This window comes from Lagenorhynchus albirostris, chromosome 6 (assembly GCF_949774975.1).
Source record: "Lagenorhynchus albirostris chromosome 6, mLagAlb1.1, whole genome shotgun sequence".
Lineage (NCBI taxonomy): Eukaryota > Metazoa > Chordata > Mammalia > Artiodactyla > Delphinidae > Lagenorhynchus > Lagenorhynchus albirostris.
This window is the reverse complement of record NC_083100.1, coordinates 49,850,712-49,872,677: the sequence shown is the minus strand read 5'-3', so window position 1 is coordinate 49,872,677 and position 21,966 is coordinate 49,850,712. Positions and strand designations below refer to the sequence as shown.

The 21,966-nt window shown below is 38.4% G+C and overlaps 1 pseudogene; it reads right to left on the bottom strand.

The window, feature by feature from the left end:
* Positions 1 to 743: 743 nt before the first annotated feature.
* On the bottom strand, positions 744 to 17,629 carry LOC132521524 (F-box only protein 5-like; annotated as a pseudogene).
* Between the last annotated feature and the right edge of the window lie 4,337 nt (positions 17,630 to 21,966).

The following is a 21,966-nucleotide window of genomic DNA, read 5'->3' as shown; positions in this document are numbered from 1 at the left end:
AAAGCACTAAAAATAAATTTTACTTAGGCCTTTTAATTTTGACCAGGGCTTTTCCATTGTCGGGGAAGAATATTCAATCAGAGATACAGGCAGTTTCTCTGGCTGTGGTTTTCTCTGACTACAAATTCTCTGAGGAGAATGAATAAATTATGGAAAATAATTGAGATGTGAGGTTATATTGCTAAGTTGCATAAAAGGCTGAGAGGCCCTAGTAGGGTGGATGGGAATGATGTGTTTTTGACTTTGGCACATGTATTTGTATTAGAACAACATGTCATTCTAAGTATTGAGAACTTGGTGGATGATTTATTGTATTTTAAATATCACATGAGACCTAAAATAGTGCTAAGAGACTCTATAAATGATTGACTTTTGTTTTATCCCTGTTCATGGAAGACTTAAATATCATGATTCCAATTTGAAATAAGAGGTACAACAAATTGACTAAATTTGTCGATTCCAAAGTCTGCAGAGAGTCCTAGTCCTTGAAATGTAAAAGTTAAGAAAATTTTGTATCTGACAGGGTAACTGCAATTTCTTCCCTTGTGCTACAGGTACAGCTTGTACCTTCTAATAGCCGTCCTTCATTTCTGATTCAAATCCTTCAAATTGATATAAAAGCATTTAATGGGCTTTTAAAGGAGTATCCCCCTTAAAACAAGCTCTCTAATGAGTAACAAAGGTAGCTTACTATTTAAAAGAAAGCAGATTTTCCCGAGACTTGAAAGACCTGAATTATTTCCTCAGCTCTCCGGGGACAAGGAATATAAAACCTTGCGCTCTCTGTCTGAGCTTTGTATGTCATTACTGGTGTACAAAATCTGGTTAATCATCCTCCCACTGGCATCCCTTGCGGGAAGGTTGTGCAGACAGATGTTATCATATCTGAAAAAGGCTGTAAAAGAAAACCTCTTCATGAATATAAAGGATTAATGCTGCTGCCTTGGCCCTAAATGCTCTAATTTCATACTGTTGGATACAATATGATTTCAGAACATTCTTTCTCCAATGCTTGAAAACATCTTTCTCAAGATTTCAAGCAAGGGAGACTCGTTCCTGAAATGGTTTTATGAGTGTAGGTGTCATGGCACCCTCTGCAAAGAGGTGAAGGCGTGCTGATGTTGAAGCAGTCATTGTGATTTAGAGTGGGAAGGCTGTGCCGGTGCCTGCCCAAGTATCTGGCACTTAGAGGCAAGAATTTACGTCTACTACCAGAGCAGATGCTGACTGACTCTGCCCATAATGATACATCCATAAACCAGCTGTGCTCAGCTTTGAACTAAGCCATCTGACTGTTGAAGCATCCCTGTCTTGAATTTATATCCAAGGAATATCAAACCTTTAGGACAATGACAAATTGAAGTGGACCTTCTTGGGATTAACTGATGCTGGCTTGTCAGGCAGCTATAAGCATTGTTGTAAAGGTTGGCAATAATCAGTCCTTCTAATGGTAAGTGAAAGCATTTAATTGGATACTGAGATGTGATTGGGATGAAATGTCAAGGGGAAAGTGAGAAATTCAAGGTTGTCTTATTTTAAAAGAGACATATGCTGGAAAGATCTGTGGTTTAGCATTCTGGATTTGGCATTAAAGAGGATTTTCAGGGCTTGATAGTTTTAGCCATGGTCCCCAAACTATATCAAATTTAATTACCTCCTTTTCTTGGCTGGACTAAGAGAGATACTTGAACAAATAGAAACTTGCTGTGGGGAACATTAAAGTTATGGTTATTTAAGTTTATTGGAATATGAATCATTGGACAAAATTGAGAAAAGAACATTTTAGCATGATATACATTATATTAAAAAGCCAATACAAGTAATTATTATTATTTGTATATTTAGCCTAATGTGTAAGAAATTTAAAATGGCACTTTAATCTTTAAAATCAGTGAATAAAATGTTCTAGGGTTTTTTGTTTTGTTTTGTTTTAAACATCTTTATTGGAGTGTAATTGCTTTACAATGGTGTGTTAGTTTCTGCTTTATAACAAAGTGAATCAGTTATACATATACATATATCCCCATATCTCTTCCCTCTTGCGTCACCCTCCCTCCCACCCTCCCTATCCCACCCCTCCAGGCGGTCACAAAGCACTGAGCTGATCTCCCTGTGCTATGCAGCTGCTTCCCACTAGCTATCTACCTTATGTTTGGTAGTGTATATATGTCCATGCCTCTCTCTCGCTTTGTCACAGCTTACCCTTCCCCCTCCCCATATCCTCAAGTCCATTCTCTAGTAGGTCTGTGTCTTTATTCCTGTCTTACCCTTAGGTTCTTCATGACATTTTTCTTTCTTAAATTCCATATATATGTGTTAGCATACGGTATTTGTCTCTCTCTTTCTGACTTACTTCACTCTCTATGACAGACTCTAGGTCTATCCACCTCATTACAAATAGCTCAATTTCGTTTCTTTTTATGGCTGAGTAATATTCCATTGTATATATGTGCCACATCTTCTTTATCCATTCATCCAATCATGGACACATAGGTTGTTTCCATCTCCGGGCTATTGTAAATAGAGCTGCAATGAACATTTTGGTACATGACTCTTTTTGAATTATGGTTTTCTCAGGGTATATGCCCAGTAGTGGGATTGCTGGGTGTTCTAGCGTTTTTGATGGGCTGTTTATTAAACTGATATACCTAGTTAGTCTCACAACACTTCAAGTATCATACATTTCCATTAAGGTCATCTTCAAACTACTGCACTTATTTCTAACTAATGGCACATTCACAGATCTTTCATTATGGGGAAGCTGTTACAATATGAAAATAGAATTATTTTTTTACTTTAATAGCAAACACTGAGAGGTTGCATTCTTATGCCTATAGTACTGCTTAAGTTGGTTGTGATAAGAGAGAAAGTTTTTTCATTTGTACCTGATTTTATAGCACCATTAGTATTATGTTACATTTGGGTACAGAGCAGTGATTCTTGTGTACTGCAGGGAAAAAAGTCACTAATAAAGTGTTCAATGATGGTGTCAGAGATTACTAAGTAACCAAAAGCAAATTATTAATTTTTCTTTCTAGAAATTCAGGGCTCAGGAGGACCCCCAAATAGATAAAGAACTCATGGCAATCTTTGAGTGGGTGATGGAGATACAGACTGATGCCCTAAATCATCCTCTCTTCCTGTACAGGGAAAATTCCCCTCACATATACTGGTGAAAAGATGGAGGTCTCTGGGATGAAGAGAGCTGGATTTCTGCTTCAGCTCTATCTTTCACAGCTGCTCCCCTGGATAAGTGATTTTGTTTTCTGTAAAATAAGGCTAGTCTTACCTTTCTGTCAAGGTCATTGTAAACATTGATTAAGGCAGCTTTTTATGGATTAAGACAGTCAGTATAGATCTGACATATAGTATTTGCTAAATAAATGAGACTTCCTTTCTCTTTCATTTCCCCTTCCAGCTTTAGTATGTAAGGACCTTCTTCAACCCAACTCCCTCCTCCTATCCCCAAGTGTGGCTGTCAGTTGCTTGGTCATGAGCTCTTTTTGAGTTATTTTTGAGCTCAGGCTTAGTGACATTGAGCTGGGCTCCGAGATTGGCCTTTTTTAAATTGAAAAATTTTTTTTAGTTTTTCTATAATTTGTTCTGTTATAGACCCGAAATGTACTAGTTATGTAATTATTACAGTGATTATAATACTTGGGTTTGTTTTTTCCCCAAATACCAGACCCAAAGTTACAGAGGACTTTGTTTTAGGTTTGACAGGCCTCCCATAGCCAATAGCCAATTAAATGGCAGATGAACAGCATGAAAACATGATGACATAGATCTTTCTCAAACTAGCTTCTTAAGATAATACTCAGAACGGTTCATTCACATTAATAGTTTGTGTTCCTTGGTCTAGAATAGTTCCAACCACAACATTAATAACAAAATCAGAGTCCACTTCTACAGAGGAGCAAGATTAGAATGACATTCCTCTGTGAATTCTGATAGTTGCACTTTGCATAAGCTGGTTTTAGTTCTTTGGTTGATTAACATTTATAGCAAAATTATTTCAGAATAAATTTTTTCTGTGAATAAATCTAAGTGTGAGATGGTTTATAGTAGTATTTGAATGTAGTAGATATGCAAATGGTTGTAGATCAAAGCTAGTCTAAGTAATATTGGAAAGAATATTTTTTATAAATAAACCTGAATGCTAAATTCTGGTATATTTATAATTGGATATTGTGGCTACATTTGAGTTTTGGAAAGTTTCTGAAGAGTTGAAGTTACTTGAGAAATTAACTTTCAGAGGTCAAGATATGAGATCAATATTCTGCAAGTTCCATAAAAAGAACTTTATATCAATAAATAATGTTTCAGTATTTTTACTTCAACTTTTGCTGCCTTTTGCAAGCTGGAAGCTAGCAATTCTAAAATAACACATTTTAGCCTATACTAGCAATTATTATCTTTGCTTTGGCAATAAATACCTTCCTAAATGTCTATATTTTATTTACTGAAAACTCAACAAATGGTATCCTGGAAGGGAGAATTTTCAGGATGCTATTGTGGGTTGCAGCATGAGATTTTATATTATTACATAGTACCATGTAAAGACTTTCTCCTGAGAAGGAAGGAGCAGTAATTACTTCATTAGTTGCATAAGAGAGTCATAGGTCTGAAGCATAAATTGATTCTGATTCACCAAGGATATTATTAAGCTGTCAAAATCTGTCAATATGGAGTGTGACAACAACATGTAAAATACCATTAAAGGGTCATTAACAAGGTCTTCAAGCTCATGCTTAGCATTTTCTCTGAGTTCCTAATGGAACTTTTCTCAAAACAGGATTTAAGTCAGATGTCTCATAAACTTTAATGCTGTTAAAAGTTTTCTATTGTAAGAAAGTGTGTCTTTTTTTGAGTTTTTTAGTTCCTATGTCAGCCAAAATGGAACAGCAGTTAATTACCAACCACAGAAGTTTTGAAATCTTGAGATTTACACCCATTAGTTTTTAAATCTGGTAAGCTCTGAAGATGGGCTGCAGTTGGTACATACTGGTTTGTACGTAGAGACTTAAAACATTCCTTTCCCAACAACAGTCATTGAATTTTTGCCATTACTTTGATAGATTTTTTTTTTTTGTAGAAGAAAAGGAAGTACAGTTTGTAATGAAAATTTATTTTTTTTCATTACACTGTCAATTACTGAGATCTGTGGTATTTGCAAATGAGTGTCCAACAAGAAAGTTAGTGCAGTATTCTTTTCCTTTCTGTAGAAATATCTGACAACCACAGAAAAAAGAAGTGAGTCATTACCATTTTTCTTACTGCCATGAATATAACTCAAAATGCCAAATTGATTGAGTCTCAGCATTGTAAGTGATGGCAGCTATGATGCAAATAATTTAGTTCTTCATTTAAATGGCAGACAGGTAGAGATTAGAGCTATTCTATCATTTTAATGAACACTAAGAAAAAGTTATCTATGATGCATGGAATAATAAGTCGCATTCTTTGAAATCAGTAATAATAGTTGGAGCTGTCAAAAAACTTTATGAAACTTTGAATAACTAAACAAAATTTCATATACTTGTTCCTAGCATTTAAAAAAAGATAACTAAGATATAGATTGGAAAAAAAAAACACCTGATGACAATACATTGACCTGGGATGATCCAGATGGAATAGGCCCAGATATAATTTATTTGATAAGATTCTGGGAGTTGAGACCATATTCTCCTGATAGAAGGAGAAATTGGGAGGATATATACAATTGTCAAGTAAGGATTAATTATGAGTGCTGAGTCAAATAAAAGAGTGGAAATTGTATGATAACCTTGAAAATCAGAGTGAGCTGAGCTGGGAAGGTAAGAGAGCTGTATACAAGAGTAATAATAGGAGGAGATTTAAAGCAATTAATAAGATATTATATAATGGCATAAAAATTGAGGTGTGATTTAATTTTTGAACATAAAAACAGAGCATGATTCCTATCCTGAATGGTATCTAATAAGAAATTAATTAATTGATTTAATAAGACTGTACTGATGTCATGACCACTGATGTTTAATTAGAAGCTGATTGCTGATTATGCCAATTTCATACCTGGGAAGTTTCCAAGGGGATGCTCATACCTTTTGAAACATTTTCACTTTGAGAGTGATAATAATTATTTGCTGGCAGACTAAAGAGAAACTGGAGTAATAAAATAAAAATCTCTCTCTGCTCTGAGAAGAAATGAGAGATCTTTTGCACTGAATGTTTATCATTAGGGGCTAAGGTAGACCATGTAAAATTTGAGAGAAGGCGTTATCAAAATTTTTTCATGTGCTGTTGATTATTAAGAGAAGGGCTTGCCTTGGCTGATCACATGCTGCAGGGGTGATATTAAAACTATTCAACAACTTGTGCAATATGCTTACCAACAACTAGAGTAATGCCCACTGTAGACAACCACTGTGGTCCACTGATGCTTCCAGACTGAAAATCAGTTCCTCATGGCTGGCCCAGTATGTTTTAGGGTGTGGTCTGGACCAAACATAGGCTCCACTCTAGGTGAGTGAGTATAAATTAAATGTTGGTTTCCTATCACTAAAATGGTGAACATCACTTAACGTCATACCTATATTAAGACAACAGTATGTCCACCTGCTTACCAGTGTCTGAAAGTGCTTGAAAATGTGATAATTTCTGAGATGATGCTTATGAGGCAACATAAGAGACAGTGGCTAGCACAGAGCCTGCTTAATATCACTTAACATCACTTGTTTTCATGCAATAAACAGGAGTGTAGGCAATATGCTCCATTTTGTCAATTAAATTATTTTGTTAGTTGGATTATTTTTGCCAAAATTTTGAACATGTAACAAGTCAAATCAAGTAAAAATGAAATCTACCATGAAGTTGTACCTTCCTGTTCTTAAACTAGTAAACTTGAGAGGATGTCATTCTTATTTTGTATCAGTAAAAGAAGGGATATTTGTATATATAGTTTATTTAGTTTATTTGGGTTAATATAGTTTATTTGGATATAGTTCATTTGGGTTAATAATATTTCAAAAATAAAACTTAAAAAATTTTGAGGAATGGGAATAAGAAGCAGTTTCTCATGGAAAGGAGGAGGGACAGAAGAAAATAACAATAGACAACATCCATGAAACTAATGGACCTGAAAGATGGTAATTATTATGGAGAAAAAGTTTGAGTTCTCAAAAGTCAGAGTTTTGGAAAATGACATCTACAGAGTATCTGGGATTTATTCCTTTGAACCAATGATTCAACTTGTCAAATTCTCTGTTTTGAAGTCCATTAAGGTCTCTCAGAAATATTCTTATAGGTTATTACAGACTGTTTTGGAGAGTTTCTCTCCTTTAAATTTCTTTCTCTTCACTTCCAAAATATTCGGCACTTTTAAAACTCATTACACACTTGTGGTCACTGACCTGTTTATTGCCCAAGCACGGATGTGCTTTGGCTGCCACAGACACTGTTCACTCTGGGGACCTTGAGGGATCCAGAGGTATGACAAAGGCCCACAGGGGCCGATGTGGTGGGGGCAGTTCAGGGAGCATGTGTGGTTTACATCATCCGACTAAGAACGTACATTTCTTGTTATAAATAGAATTATGAGACATTTCATTTGTGTTGTAAATCACAGTTTTAGATGAGCTAGTTCAGATGTCACCTTTGTGAAGGCTTTATTTTTTCCTTGTTTAGGTTACTCCAATAATTTACACATACCATTTTAATGGTATTTTTTTCCATTTTACTCTATTCATATGTATCTTCTCCTCCACTGGGCTATAGTAAAAGGGCACAAGACATCTTTTAGTCATTTTTATATCTCCATATCTAGTATGGTATTTAGTATAATGGTACCTTATAACATTTTGTTTGTTGTTTCTTTTGTGTGTTTTGAATAATGAACATAAGGTTTGCAATAGATAGAGCTGTTTTTCATAGGCTCTCTTGCCCACTTAAACATTAATGATTGTGACCACCTACAGGGGTGGGATAGGGAGGGTGGGAGGGAGATGCAAGAGGGAGGAGATTTGGGGATATATGTGTACGTATAGCTGATTCACTTTGTTTACAGCAGAAACTAACACAACAATGTAAAGCGATTATACTCCAATAAAGATGTTAAAAAAATACAAAACATTAATGAAACTTCACATTTCTTTTTTTTTAATGGTAATTCTTTGTATTGCTTTATTGTACAATTGCAATGCCCCCTTATCATCTTCTGGAATCTTCTTCCAAGTTGTGCTCACTTTAGACACGCTGGAAAAGTAAATGATTATAAAGCAAACAATTAAAGCACCACAAAGAACCAAGATTATATTACAGAAACATTAACAGTGCAAAAAAGAAATTTCTATTAGCAGTGCTTCTCAAACCTGGCTATGCATTAGAATTGCCTGAGGCATGAATTTAAGATTTAAGGATGGCCCAGGCCTAGTCACTTGGGTTTAATTGATCTAAAATGGGGGCCAGGGCTCTGTATTATTTTTAAAAGCTCACCATTAAGTAATTCTAAGTGGATCCAGGCTTAAGAACCACTACACTTAGTACTTCATTTTTTCACAATATCCTCAAATATCAAATAAGCCCCATTGTATATATGACACCATCTTGGTTATTTATTAACATTAGACAAGTTTCAACGAACTTGAGGACACACTGCTATTAGTAGAAATCAATTTAAAAAATCCATTTTGTTAACAAAAATGTTGTGATGTCGATTATCTCTCAAGAAGCTGGCCAACAATAAAAATCAATACTTACTTATGTCTGTTTTGCATCAGCTATATTTCATGGACCAGTGTAAAGTAACACAAAGAGTACCTCTAAAAAATTTTTCAGGGCTTCCCTGGACGCCTGCGCGTCCGGAGCCTGTGCTCCGCAACGGGAGAGGACACAACAGTGAGAGGCCCGCGTACCGCAAAAAAAAAAAAAAAAAAAATTTCAAAGAGCCGAAAATGAACCCAGTTGAGTTGGAGGCAATCTAATTCAATAGATTAGATAATCACCTTAATTCTCAGTTACCACATCCTAACAGGTTTTCTTTGGTGGAATGAGAAAGGGGAGTCAGTATAAGGTTTCTAAGAGACAGTAATAATCAGACCCATTTGTGGGTTTCTGTATTTTCATCACTGTCAAATTTACTGTCAAATTTGAAAATAGCCTAAAAAAAACAGAAATTATTTTATACTTTCAAGTGTGACAAAAATCATAATGCCTATAGGACCTGTACACCAGACCTAGGCTGTTGTTTTATAGTTAAGACTAAAAGATGTAGCTTACCTATGAACAATTTCAGAACCAAAAGAACAAAGATCCCAATCTAACAGAAAGTTTTCTAATAGCATACATATGAAATTTGAAATAACTGGATTAAATACATACTCTAAAAATTATCTTTCTTTCCTCTTAGTGACACATAGGTAGTAAAATACCAGCAACCAGACAAAAGTCATCACCTCAATTAAACAACAGTGCAAGACTACCCTACTATGTCTTTGCACAGGCTCAGCGGCCATGGCTCACGGACCCAGCCGTTCCGCGGCAAGTGGGATCTTCCCGGACCGGGGCACAAACCCGTGTCCCCTGCATCGGCACGCGGACTCTCAACCACTGCGCCACCAGGGAAGCCCCCCTACTATGTCTTTGCATGAGCTGGTGGTGCTGAGCCACCTAAAAAAAATTTTCATGGGTTACACTAATGAACTCAGAACAACAATACTTACTTGATTAAGTCCATATCACTGAGCTGTGTTAAAATATTTGCTAAGGGATGTCTGAGTCCCCTTCGAAAGAGTTCCCTGAGAACATCTGCACACTTTAGGCCTGTTTTCCTGCCAATTATATTCTGTAGTCTAAAATTTCCACTGGATATAAATTCCCTCAGCTTCTCCCAATCTATTTTAGGATTTCGTTTACCTTTTTTTTTTTTTTTTTTTTTAACGTTGAACAAACCACTTTTTCAGAATGAAGAGCTGGCAGCAAGTTTTTCTTGGGATCTTGGTCTGCGCTTTGCGTCCATAGCGGGCAAGATTGTGGACTGTCACTGAAATTTTCCACCAGGGGAAGGCTACTGTCTTCATGCTCATTGAAGCCACTTTGTTGGGAAAATGAAGAGTAGCCACTGTCTTCATAAGGTACACTGGTCTCCAGTTCTTCTATGCCATTTGAACTGTTAAGTGTCGTACATGTTGATTTTCCTTATTATGCCAGGGTTTGCTTTCAGTTTCAAGTTCTACAATGCTGGGGCTCATAGTCGGTGACCCAAAACCTGGTAAACTTTCATAGTCTTTTTGTTTTTTTTTCTAGATTAGCAACTTTATCTTTCTGTTTCTTATCTCTTTTTTTTAATTGGAGTATAATTGCTTTACAATGGTGTGTTAGTTTCTGCTTTATAACAAAGTGAATGAGTTATACGTATACATATGTTCCCATATCTCCTCCCTCTTGAGTCTCCCTCTCTCCCACCCTCCCTATCACACCCCTCCAGGCGGTCACAAGCCACCGAGCTGATCTCCCTGTGCTATGCGGCTGCTTCCCACTAGCTATCTACCTTACGTTTGGTAGTGTATATATGTCCATTCCTCTCTCTCGCTTTGTCACACCTTACACTTCACCCTCCCCATATCCTCAAGTCCATTCTATAGTAGGTCTGTGTCTTTATTCCTGTCTCACCCCTAGGTTCTTCATGATATTTTTTTTTCTTAAATTCCATATATATGTGTTAGCATACGGTATTTGTCTTTCTCTTTCTGACTTACTTCACTCTCTATGACAGACTCTAGGTCTATCCACCTCATTACAAATAGCTCAATTTCGTTTCTTTTTATGGCTGAGAAATATGCCATTGTATATATGTGGCACATCTTCTTTATCCATTCATCCGATGATGGACACTTAGGTTGTTTCCATCACCTGGCTATTGCAAATAGAGCTGCAATGAGCATTTTGGTACATGACTCTTTTTGAATTATGGTTTTCTTAGGGTATATTCCCAGTAGTGGGATTGCTGGGTCATATGGTAGTTCTATTTGTAGTTTTTTAAGGAACCTCCATACTGTTCTCCACAGTGGCTTTATCAATTTACATTCCCACCAACAGTGCAAGAGGGTTCCCTTTTCTCCACACCCTCTCCAGCATTTATTGTTTCTAGATTTTTTGATGATGACCATTCTGACTGGTGTGAGATGATATCTCATTGTAGTTTTGATTTGCATTTCTCTAATGATTAATGATGTTGAGCATTCTTTCATGTGTTTGTTGGCAGTCTGTATGACTTCTTTGGAGATTGTCTCTTTAGGTCTTCTCTCCATTTTTGGATTGCGTTGTTTGTTGTTTTGTTATTGAGCTGCATGAGCTGCTTATAAATTTTGGAGATTAATCCTTTGTCCGTTGCTTCATTTGCAAATATTTTCTCCCATACTGAGAGTTGTCTTTTGGTCTTGTTTTTGGTTTCCTTTGCTGTGCAAAAGCTTTGAAGTTTCATTAGGTCCCATTTGTTCATTTTTGTTTTTATTTCCATTTCTCTAGGAGGTGTGTCAAAAAGGATCTTGGTGTGATTTATGTCATAGAGTGTTCTGCCTATGTTCTCCTCTAAGAGTTTGATAGTTTCTGACCTTACATTTAGGTCTTTAATCCATTTTCAGCTTATTTTTGTGTATGGTGTTAGGGAGTGTTCTAATCTCATACTTTTACATGTACATGTCCAGTTTTCCCAGCACCACTTATAGAAGAGGCTATCCTTTCTCCACTGTACATTCCTGCCTCCTTTATCAAAGATAAGGTGACTGTATGTGTGTGGGTTTATCTCTGGGCTTTCTATCCTGTTCCATTGATCTATCTTTCTGTTTTTGTGCCAGCACCATACTATCTTGATTACTGTAGCTTTGTAGTATAGTCTGAAGTCCGGGAGCCTGATTCCTCCAGCTCCATTTTTCTTTCTCAAGATTGCTTTGGCTATTCAGGGTCTTTTGTGTTTTCATACAAATTGTGAAATTTTTTGTTCTAGTTCTGTGAAAAATGCCAGTGGTAGTTTGATAGGGATTGCATTGCATCTGTAGATTGCTTTGGGTAGTAGAGTCATTTTCGCAATGTTGATTCTTCCAATCCAAGAACATGGTATGTCTCTCCATCTATTTGTATCATCTTTAATTTCTTTCATCAGTGTCTTATACTTTTCTGCATACAGGTCTTTTGTCTCCCTACATAGGTTTGTTCCTAGGTATTTTATTCTTTTTGTTGCAGTGGTAAATGGGAGTGTTTTCTTGATTTCACTTTCAGATTTTTCATCATTACTGTATAGGAATGCAAGAGATTTCTGTGCATTAATTTTGTATTCTGCTACTTTACCGAATTCATTGATTAGCTCTAGTAGTTTTCTGGTGGCATCTTTAGGATTCTCTATGTATAGTATCATGTCATCTGCAAACAGTGACAGCTTTACTTCTTCTTTTCCGATTTGGATTCCTTTTATTTCCTTTTCTGCTCTGACTGCTGTGGCTAAAACTTCCAAAACTATGTTGAATAATAGTGGTGAGAGTGGGCAACCTTGTCTTGTTCTTGATCTTAGTGGAAATGGTTTCAGTTTTTCACCATTGAGGACGATGTTGGCTGTGGGTTTGTCATATATGGCCTTTATTATGTTGAGGAAAGTTCCCTCTATGCCTACTTTCTGCAGGGCTTTTTATCATAAATTGGTGTTGAATTTTGTCAAAAGCTTTCTCTGCATCTATTGAGATGCTCACATGGTTTTTCTCCTTCTATTTGTTAATATGGTTTATCACATTAATTGATTTGTGTATACTGAAGAATCCTTGCATTCCTGGAATAAACCCCACTTGATCATGGTGTATGATCCTTTTAATGTGCTGTTTGCTAGTATTTTGTTGAGGACTTTTGCATCTATGTTCATCAGTGATATTGGCCTGTAGTTTTCTTTCTTTGTGACATCCTTGTCTGGGTTTGGTATCAGGGTGATGGTGGCCTCATAGAATGAGTTTGGGAGGGTTCCTCCCTCTGCTATATTTTGGAAGAGTTTGAGAAGGATAAGTGTTAGCTCTTCTCTAAATGTTTGATAGAATTCGCCTGTGAAGCCATCTGGTCCTGGGCTTTTCTTTGTTGGAAGATTTTTAATCATAGTTTCAATTTCAGTGCTTGTGAATGGTCTGTTCATATTTTCTATTTCTTCCTGACTCAGTCTTGGCAGGTTGTGCATTTCTAAGAATTTGTCCATTTCTTCCAGGTTGTCTATTTTATTGGCATAGAGTTGCTTGTAGTAATCTCTCATGATCTTTTGTATTTCTGCAGTGTCAGTTGTTACTTCTCCTTTTTCATTTCTAATTCTATTGATTTGAGTCTTCTTCCTTTTTTTCTTGATGATTCTGGCTAATGGTTTATCAATTTTGTTTATCTTCTCAAAGAACCAGCTTTTAGTTTTATTGATCTTTGCTATCGTTTCCTTCATTTCTTTTTCATTTATTTCTGATCTGATTTTTATGATTTCTTTCCTTCTGCTAACTTTGGGGTTCTGTTGTTCTTCTTTCTCTAATTGCTTTAGGTGCAAGGTTAGGTTGTTTATTCGAGATGTTTCCCGTTTCTTAAGGTAAGATTGTATTGCTATAAACTTCCCTCTTAGAACTGCTTTTCCTGCATCTCATAGATTTTGGGTCGTCATGTCTCCATTTTCATTTGTTTCTAGGTATTTTTTATTTCCTCTTTGATTTCTTCAGTGATCACTTCGTTATTAAGTAGCGTATTGTTTAGCCTCCATGTGTTTGTATTTTTTACAGATCTTTTCCTGTAATTGATATCTAGTCTCATAGCCTTGTGGTCGGAAAAGATACTTGATACAATTTCAATTTTCTTAAATTTACCAAGGCTTGATTTGTGACCAAGATATGATCTATCCTGGAGAATGTTCCATGAGGATTTGAGAAAAATGTGTGTTCTGTTGTTATTGGATGGAATGTCCTATAAATATCAATTAAGTCCATCTTGTTTAATGTATCATGTAAAGCTTGTGTTTCCTTATTTATTTTCATTTTGGATGATCTGTCCATTGGTGAAAGTGGGGTGTTAAAGTCCTCTACTATGAATGTGTTACTTTAGATTTCCCCTTTTATGGCTGTTAGTATTTGCCTTATGTATTGTGGTGCTCCTATGTTGGGTGCATAAATATTTACAGTTGTTATATCTTCTTCTTGGATTGATTCCTTGATCATTATGTAGTGTCCTTCTTTGTCTTTTGTAATAGTCTTTATTTTAAAGTCTATTTTGACTGATATAAGAATTGCTACTCCAGCTCTCTTTTGGTTTCCATTTGCATGAAATATATTTTTCCATCCCCTTACTTTCAGTCTGTATGTGTCTCTAGGTCTGAAGTGGGTCTCTTGTAGACAGCAAATATATGGGTCCTGTTTATGTATCCATTCAGCCAATCTGTGTCTTTTGGTGGGAGCATTTAATCCATTTACATTTAAGGTAATTATCGATATGCATGTTCCTGTTCCCATTTTCTTAATTGTTTTGTGTTCGTTATTGTAGGTCTTTTCCTTCTCTTGTGTTTGTTGCCTAGAGAAGTTCCTTTAGCATTTGTTGTAAAGTTGGTTTGGTGGTGCTGAACTCTCTCAGCTTTTGCTTGTCTGTAAAGGTTTTAATTTCTCCATCAAATCTGAATGAGATCCTTGCTGGGTAGAGTAATTTTTGTTGCAGATTTTTCTCCTTCACCACTTTAAATATGTGCTGCCAGTCCGTTCTGGCTTGCAGAGTTTCTGCTGAAAGATCAGCTGTTAACCTTATGGGGATGCCGTTGTTTGTTATTTGTTGTTTTTCCCTTGGTGCTTTTAATATGTTTTCTTTTTATTTAATTTTTGACAGTTTGATTAATATGTGTCTTGGCATATTTCTCCTTGTATTTATCCTGTATGGGACTCTCTGTGCTTCCTGGACTTGATTAACTATTTCCTTTCCCATATTAGGGAAGTTTTCAACTATAATCTCTTCAAATATTTTCTCAGTCCCTTTCTTTTCTCTTCTTCTTCTGGAACCCCTATAATTCGAATGTTGGTGCATTTAATGTTGTCCCAGAGGTCTCTGAGCCTGTCCTCAGTTCTTTTCATTGTTTTTTCTTTATTCTGCTCTGCAGTAGTTATTTCCACTACTTTATCTTCCAGGTCACTTACCCGTTCTTCTGCCTCAGTTATTCTGCTATTGATCCCATCTGGAGTATTTTTAATTTCATTTATTGTGTTGTTCATCATTGTTTGTTTCATCTTTAGGTCTTCTAGGTCCTTGTTAAGTGTTTCTTGCATTTTGTGTATTGTATTTCCAACATTTTAGATCATGTTTACTATTATTATTCTGAATTCTTTTTCAGGTAGACTGCCTATTTCCTCTTCATTTGTTAGGTCTGGTGAGTTTTTATTTTGCTCTTTCATCTGCTGTGTGTTCTTCTGTCTTCTCATTTTGCTTATCTTACTATGTTTGGGGTCTTCTTTTTGCAGGCTGCAGGTTCGTAGTTCCCGTTGTTTTTGGTGTCTGTCCTCAGTGGTGAAGGTTGGTTCAGTGGGTTGTGTAGGCTTCTTGGTGGAGGGGACTAGCGCCTGTGTTCTGGTGGATGAGGCTGGATGTTGTCTTTCTGGTGGGCAGGTCCACGTCTGGTGGTGTGTTTTGGGGTGTCTGTGGGCTTATGATTTTAGGCAGCCTCTCTGCTAATGGGTTGGGTTGTGTTCCTGTCTTGCTAGTTGTTTCGCATAGGGTGTCCAGCACTGTAGCTTGCTGGTCGTTGAGTGAAGCTGGGTATTGGTGTTGAGATGGAGATATTCGCCGTTTGATATTATGTGGAGCTGGGAGGTCTCTTGTGGACCAGTGTCCTTAAGTTGGCTGTCCCACGTCAGAGGCACAGCACTGACTCCTGCGTGCAGCACCAAGAGCCTTTCATTCACACGGCTCAGAATAAAAGGGAGAAAAAGTAGAAAGAAAGAATTAGTAGAAGAAAGAAAGAAAGAAAGAAAGAAAGGAGGGAGGGAGGGAAGGAGGAAGGCAGGAAGGAAGGAGGGAAGGAAGGAAAAAAGCAAGAAAGAAGATAAAGTAAAATAAAATAAAGTAAGATAAAATATAATAAAGTTATTAAAATAAAAAAATAATTATTAAGAAAAAAAATTAAAAAAACAAAAAAACAAAAAAACGGACGGATAGAGCCCTAAGACAAATGGTGGAAGCAAAGCTATACAGACAAAATCTCACACAGATGCATACACATACACACTCACAAAAACAGGAAAAGGGGAAAAAATCATAAATCTTGCTCTCAAAGTCCACCTCCTCAATTTGGGATGATCCGTTGTCTATTCATGTATTCCACAGTTGCAGGGTACATGAAGTGGATTGTGGAGCTTTAATCCGCTGCTTCTGAGGCTGCTGGGAGAGATTTCCCTTTCTCTTCTTTGTTCTCACAGCTCCCAGGGGCTCAGCTTTGCATTTGGCCCTGCCTCTGCGTGTAGGTCACTGGAGGGCGTCTGTTCTTCGCTCAGACAGGACGGGCTTAAAGGAGCCGCTGATTCGGGGACTCTGGCTTACTCAGGCCGTGGGGGAGGGAGGGGCACGGAGGGCGGGGCGAGCCTGCGGCGGCAGAGGCCAACGTGACGTTGCACCAGCCTGAGGCACGCCGTGTGTTCTCTCAGGGGAGTTGTCCCTGGATCCCGGGACCCTGGCAGTGGTGGGCTGCACAGGCTCCCCGGAAGGGGGGTGTGGACAGTGACCTGTGCTCGCACACAGGCTTCTTGGTGGCGGCAGCAGCAGCCTTAGCGTCTCATGACCGTCTCTGGGATCCGCGGTTTTAGCCGCGGCTCGCGCCCGTTTCTGGAGCTCCTTTAAGCAGCGCTCTTAATCCTCTCTCCTCGCACACCAGGGAACAAAGAGGCAAGAAAAAGTCTCTTGCCTCTTCGGCAGGTCCAGACTTTTCCCCGGACTCCCTCCCGGCTAGCTGTGACGCACTAACCTGCAGGCTGTGTTCACGCCGCCAATCCCAGTCCTCTCCTGGCGCTCCGACCGAAGCCTCAGCCCCGCCCGCCCTGGCGGGTGAGCAGACAAGCCTCTCGGGCTGGTGAGTTCCGGTCGGCCCCTGATCCTCTGTGCGGGACTCTCCCCGCTTTGCCCTCCGCACCCCTTTTGCTGTGCTTTCTTCCGCGGCCCCGAAGCTTTCCCCCTCCGCCACCCGCAGTCTCCGCGCGCGAAGGGGCTTCCTAGTGTGTGGTAACTTTTCCTTTTTCACAGCTCCCTCCCCCTGGTGCAGGTCCTGTCCCTATTCTTTGTCTCTGTTTTTTCTTTTCTCTTTTGCCCTACCCAGGTACGTGGGGGGGTTTCTTGCCTTTTGGGAGGTCTGAGGTCTTCTGCCAGCATTCAGTAGGTGTTCTGTAGCAGTTGTTCCACGTGTAGATGTATTTCTGGTGTATCTGTGGGGAGGAAGGTGATCTCCGCGTCTTAATCTTCCGCCATCTTCCCGGAAGACCCTTTCATAGTCTTTAATGCAGTCTTTTTAAGAACCTTCCAAATATGAAGTAGTGTAGGAACCTTGTCTTCTGTCATCAGGCTTTACCGGTTTAATTCCAGAATGAACGTGGTAATAGTTCAAATCCCACTTCATTTTGACGCAGAAAGTGAGACTTTCTTCTTTACAACCGTCTTAGGGGCGAGGGCGCCGTAGCTGCAGTGGCAGGAACCGGAGGGCGCCGTGGGGAGCAGCTGCAGGGGCGCCGGCTCACGCCAGGGCAAGTGGGGTCCGCCTCAGGTGAGGGAGCTGCACCCGCGGCAGAGAAGCAGGCCGTCCATTTCTCAGAGCTCTTGAGACTTCACATTTCTGATTATGATTGTTAGTTGGGTAATCAAAATATAACCATGTCATGTATTAAGGTCAGTTCTTCCTATTTTTAATTGTATGCTTTCCTTAATTTGTGCTCATTTCTAAGTTTTTGAGCTGTGTTTTTATTCTTTTAAAAGTTTCATTGTGTTTTCTTTTTATTAAGACTATAACCCCAATAACTCTTGTTTATTCCCCCAGATACAGAAATATGTGATGGTTATGTTCTAGTTTGTTGAAATTTTTAGTTACTTAAAATTAGATTCTGGTGAAACTATTAATTGACATGGGGTAGAACTAGCATGTTGGAAACTGGGGTGTCTAATGCCTGCGTTGAGTACAAACCTTGATTTTTTTAAGCATAGAAGCAGCCTAGGGATGTGCCTCAGACACAGGAAGACTTTGGGCTTTATCACCCGGTTAGACTCACAATAGGGAGGGTGTTGGTGCCCCAGGGTGAGTACTAAGTCAGTGAGCTGTGAGCTATAATTGCAGAGTGCCCTCTTTTCCTCATCTTTTTTTTTTTTTTCCTGCGGTATGCAGGCCTCTCACTATTGTGGCCTCTCCCCTTGCGGAGCACAGGCTCCAGACGTGCAGGCTCAGCAGCCATGGCTCACGGGCCCAGCCGCTCCGCGGCATGTGAGATCTTCCCGGACCGCGGCACGAACCCGCGTCCCCTGCATCGGCAGGCGGACTCTCTACCACTGCATCACCAGGGAAGGCCTCCTCATCTTTTATGGAGAGTCTTCCAAACACATATGGTGCTTGTTCTTTGCAGGGAGATATGCCCCCATTGTCTGTCGGCATGTGCTGTGAGCTAATTTAGGTTCACTGAACATACCTGAAAATCTCTATAGCTAAGCCCCTGATTTCTGTGTATGAGACTTTTTATTTTGTGAAATGGATACAGTAAGCAGGAAGAATAAAATACTGCTCAGGTAAGATTTCTACTCAGAAGCTTTTTCAAAGGAGGCTATGAATTATAATGCAAAAGGACATTGCACTGACTACATGGTGATCTGGTTCTGAAAGCAAAGCCTTTCTTTGATAGCTAGAGGACAAGTAATTCTAAAGATCAAAAAACTTGTTATCATACTAAGAAACCTAAATCTGTGCCTGTGTATGTATTATTTTCCAAAATGTTCAGTTATGTATTACTCTCTGTCACCTCAGCGTTCAAAAACTAAAATGAACCATGGGATGGGGGGACAGTAATATCACTACAGCCCATCCTGGGCAGCCAGGTGGATTGTTTTTAGGCCACCTCAACTTATCCTTCATTGTCATTCTAGCTCCTTTGAAGTAACTCTGAGGTTTCTCTTTCTCTCTCCAGTGCCTGGAGCTTCTGGCAATATGACAAGGTAAACAATTGACTACAGCAGAAGTAGCAAACTGAGGCCTATGGGCCAAGTCTAGCCCTGGCCTGCTTTTGTACTGCCTGTGAGCTGAGCATGGTTTTCACACTTTGAAAAACAAAAAAGTAAAAATCTCTGACAGAGACCGTAGGTGGCCTGAACCTATGCCTAAAATACATACTGTCTGGCCTTTGACAGGAATGTTTGCCAACCATTGCCAGCCATCTGAATTTTATTCTGCAGTGGCCTTGACATCCCTGCCTTCTTTCACAGACTCTTCTGACCTCCTCTTACTACTTCTTGTGCACATCTTGACCTTTAGTGCACTATCAAACATCCTTCAGTTTCTATTGCTACAGGCTGCATCCTCCCTCTCACCGATGCCTCTGTGTCTTTGTACATGCTCTTCCTGCTTTCTGGAATGTTCTCCACTCTACCCTGCATCTTTTGTGATCTGTATCTGTTGTGCGATTTATCTATTTTATCTTCACTTCTCTGAATAGAACAATGTACACAATGCTGATAACTAATGAATATTATCTAATAATTAAACCTTATCAAATAAATAATGTTTAGCCAGAGAGAAAATTATAGATACTGGACAGAAAGCCAGTGACACATTTGTGTTCCTGTTGTCATTGGTCATGTTGCTGTTGATGACAGCTCTCTTCTCACACTGCCTTGGTTATTTACTATCAGCATAAATAATGCAGTGGTTTTTTTTTAATCTTTCTTTTCTCATTTGTGTTTTATTCATATATTTTTTCAAAGCACAGAAAAAAGATAAAGTCCAGGGTCTTGAAAATTAGTGGGCTTGTACACTAAGTAATGGTAAGGAAGGAAGATAACATTTCAGGAGAGAAAAAGCAATAGTAACAGCAAGTGATTTTGCAAGGGGATATATGTATCAGATAGTGTTTTTGTTATGGGAAAGAATTAAGATCACTAGCCACAGCTGGCCATTTTAAAGCCCTGGGTGTTGCTGTGGCTACACTGAGGAACCTGTTATGGTCACCCTTAGAGTATACACAATGATAAAGGGAATTTAGTGCTTTTAGATACAAATATGAATGATAAAAAGTTTGTTTTTCAAATCAAAAGAAGGAAGTGAAAATGGATTTGTTTGTCTCTACCAGCTATGGGAATTAGAGGTTGGAAAAACTAAGATAATTGGCATATGCGTTAGGTTACAAAAAAGATGTGGTAATTTAGAACTAATCCCGAAAAAATGATATAATATTCTGTTGTGAAATCTTTATAAGAGGGGCAAAAGGTAGTAGGGAATAAAGTAAGCCTAGTACCATAGGTAAAGAATACCCAAATTCTTAAATGACGGTTTAGAAATAATAAAATACAAAAGTGAGTAACCTGTTTGTTCCTAAGCTTAAATCTTATGTTTGGAACATTCTTATAATTTTAAGCTGTTCAAAAAGCAGTTCTTGTTCATTGCCTGCTTTCCCCTGACCTTTAAGGAACCTGTGATTAAACTCCACCTCCATATATTCCCATTTTAGAGCTATCCAGCAGAGCTGTTCTTCAGTCAATATATGCCTTCATCTCTTATTCTGACTTGACCTGAATTTCTTTTGTGATTTTTTTTCTCCTAGAAAAGCCTATTTCAACCTTTGGTATCAAAATCACTCCTTCTGTGGGCAAGTAAAATAGTAGCCAAGTGTCAGATGTCATTCACGTTACTCTCCTTGAAACTCCAGCTACCTCCTTTACCTGTTTATCTCTTCAAAGTGGGAAGTAAGCAGTATGGTCATTTTTATTATTAAGATTCACTTTTCATTATCATTTAAAAAACATCTAAAAGGATATATTGCTCACTGTCCTTTTGAGATGTGAGGTCAATAAGTTATTATGGGGGCTTCCCTGGAGGTCCAGTGGTTAATACTTGGCACTTCCATGAAAGCGCGGGTTCGATCCCTGGTTGGGAAACTAAGATCCCGCGTGCCGTGTGGTGTGGCAAAAAAGACAAAAACCAAAAAGTTATTATGTGGTGGGCACTAAGATAACACCGCATATTTTATTTATTTTATTTACCTGACTTGGGAAACTTTTGGTCTCATTTAGAGAATATGGAAAAACCTTAACAAGGCTGTGTAAAACTCATTTTACTCAATATTTTGGTTCATATGTTTGCCAAATTGATATTGTCTAATTCAAAAGGAAAACATGTCCAGTTTTTCATTTTAAGTCCCATGGACCCTTATTGGGTACTAATCTTATTTTTGCTCTAAGTAATTTTATGTGTTCTGAAACTTTGAACTTTGCATTTAAATGTGATTCTACAATTCCTGAAATTTAGAGAAGAAAGTTCCAAACATTATCAATCACAGCTGTCTATATACCTTTTGACACCTTCTGTTGTTCACACTATCAGTTAGGCTTAGTGAGCCAGGAAATGCTGCCCTTTCTTTTACACTTACCCTTTCAGGGGTGTATAGATAAGGCCGTCAGTGAGCTTGCCAGCATGCAGGCTCATAACCATGGTCTGGGGCAAACCACTGATTCTTCCCTCCCTAGTCACTCTCTTTCAACTGACTGACCAAGAGTGGTCACCTTGACGTAAGGTCAGCTGGTCTGGGTAGTAACCTTTGCATGCAATGACAGGAAGAGATGAGTTTGGAATATCAGATTCTCTCTCCTAGTACTTTTCCTTATAAAACATGGGTGATCCTTGCAGTTAAAAATGGAGGATGAGATGAAGAGGATGCAAAGAGGGGAACTACATGGTAGGGTTGGGGCCATGAGGATTTATGAAAAAGTGAAATTATAATC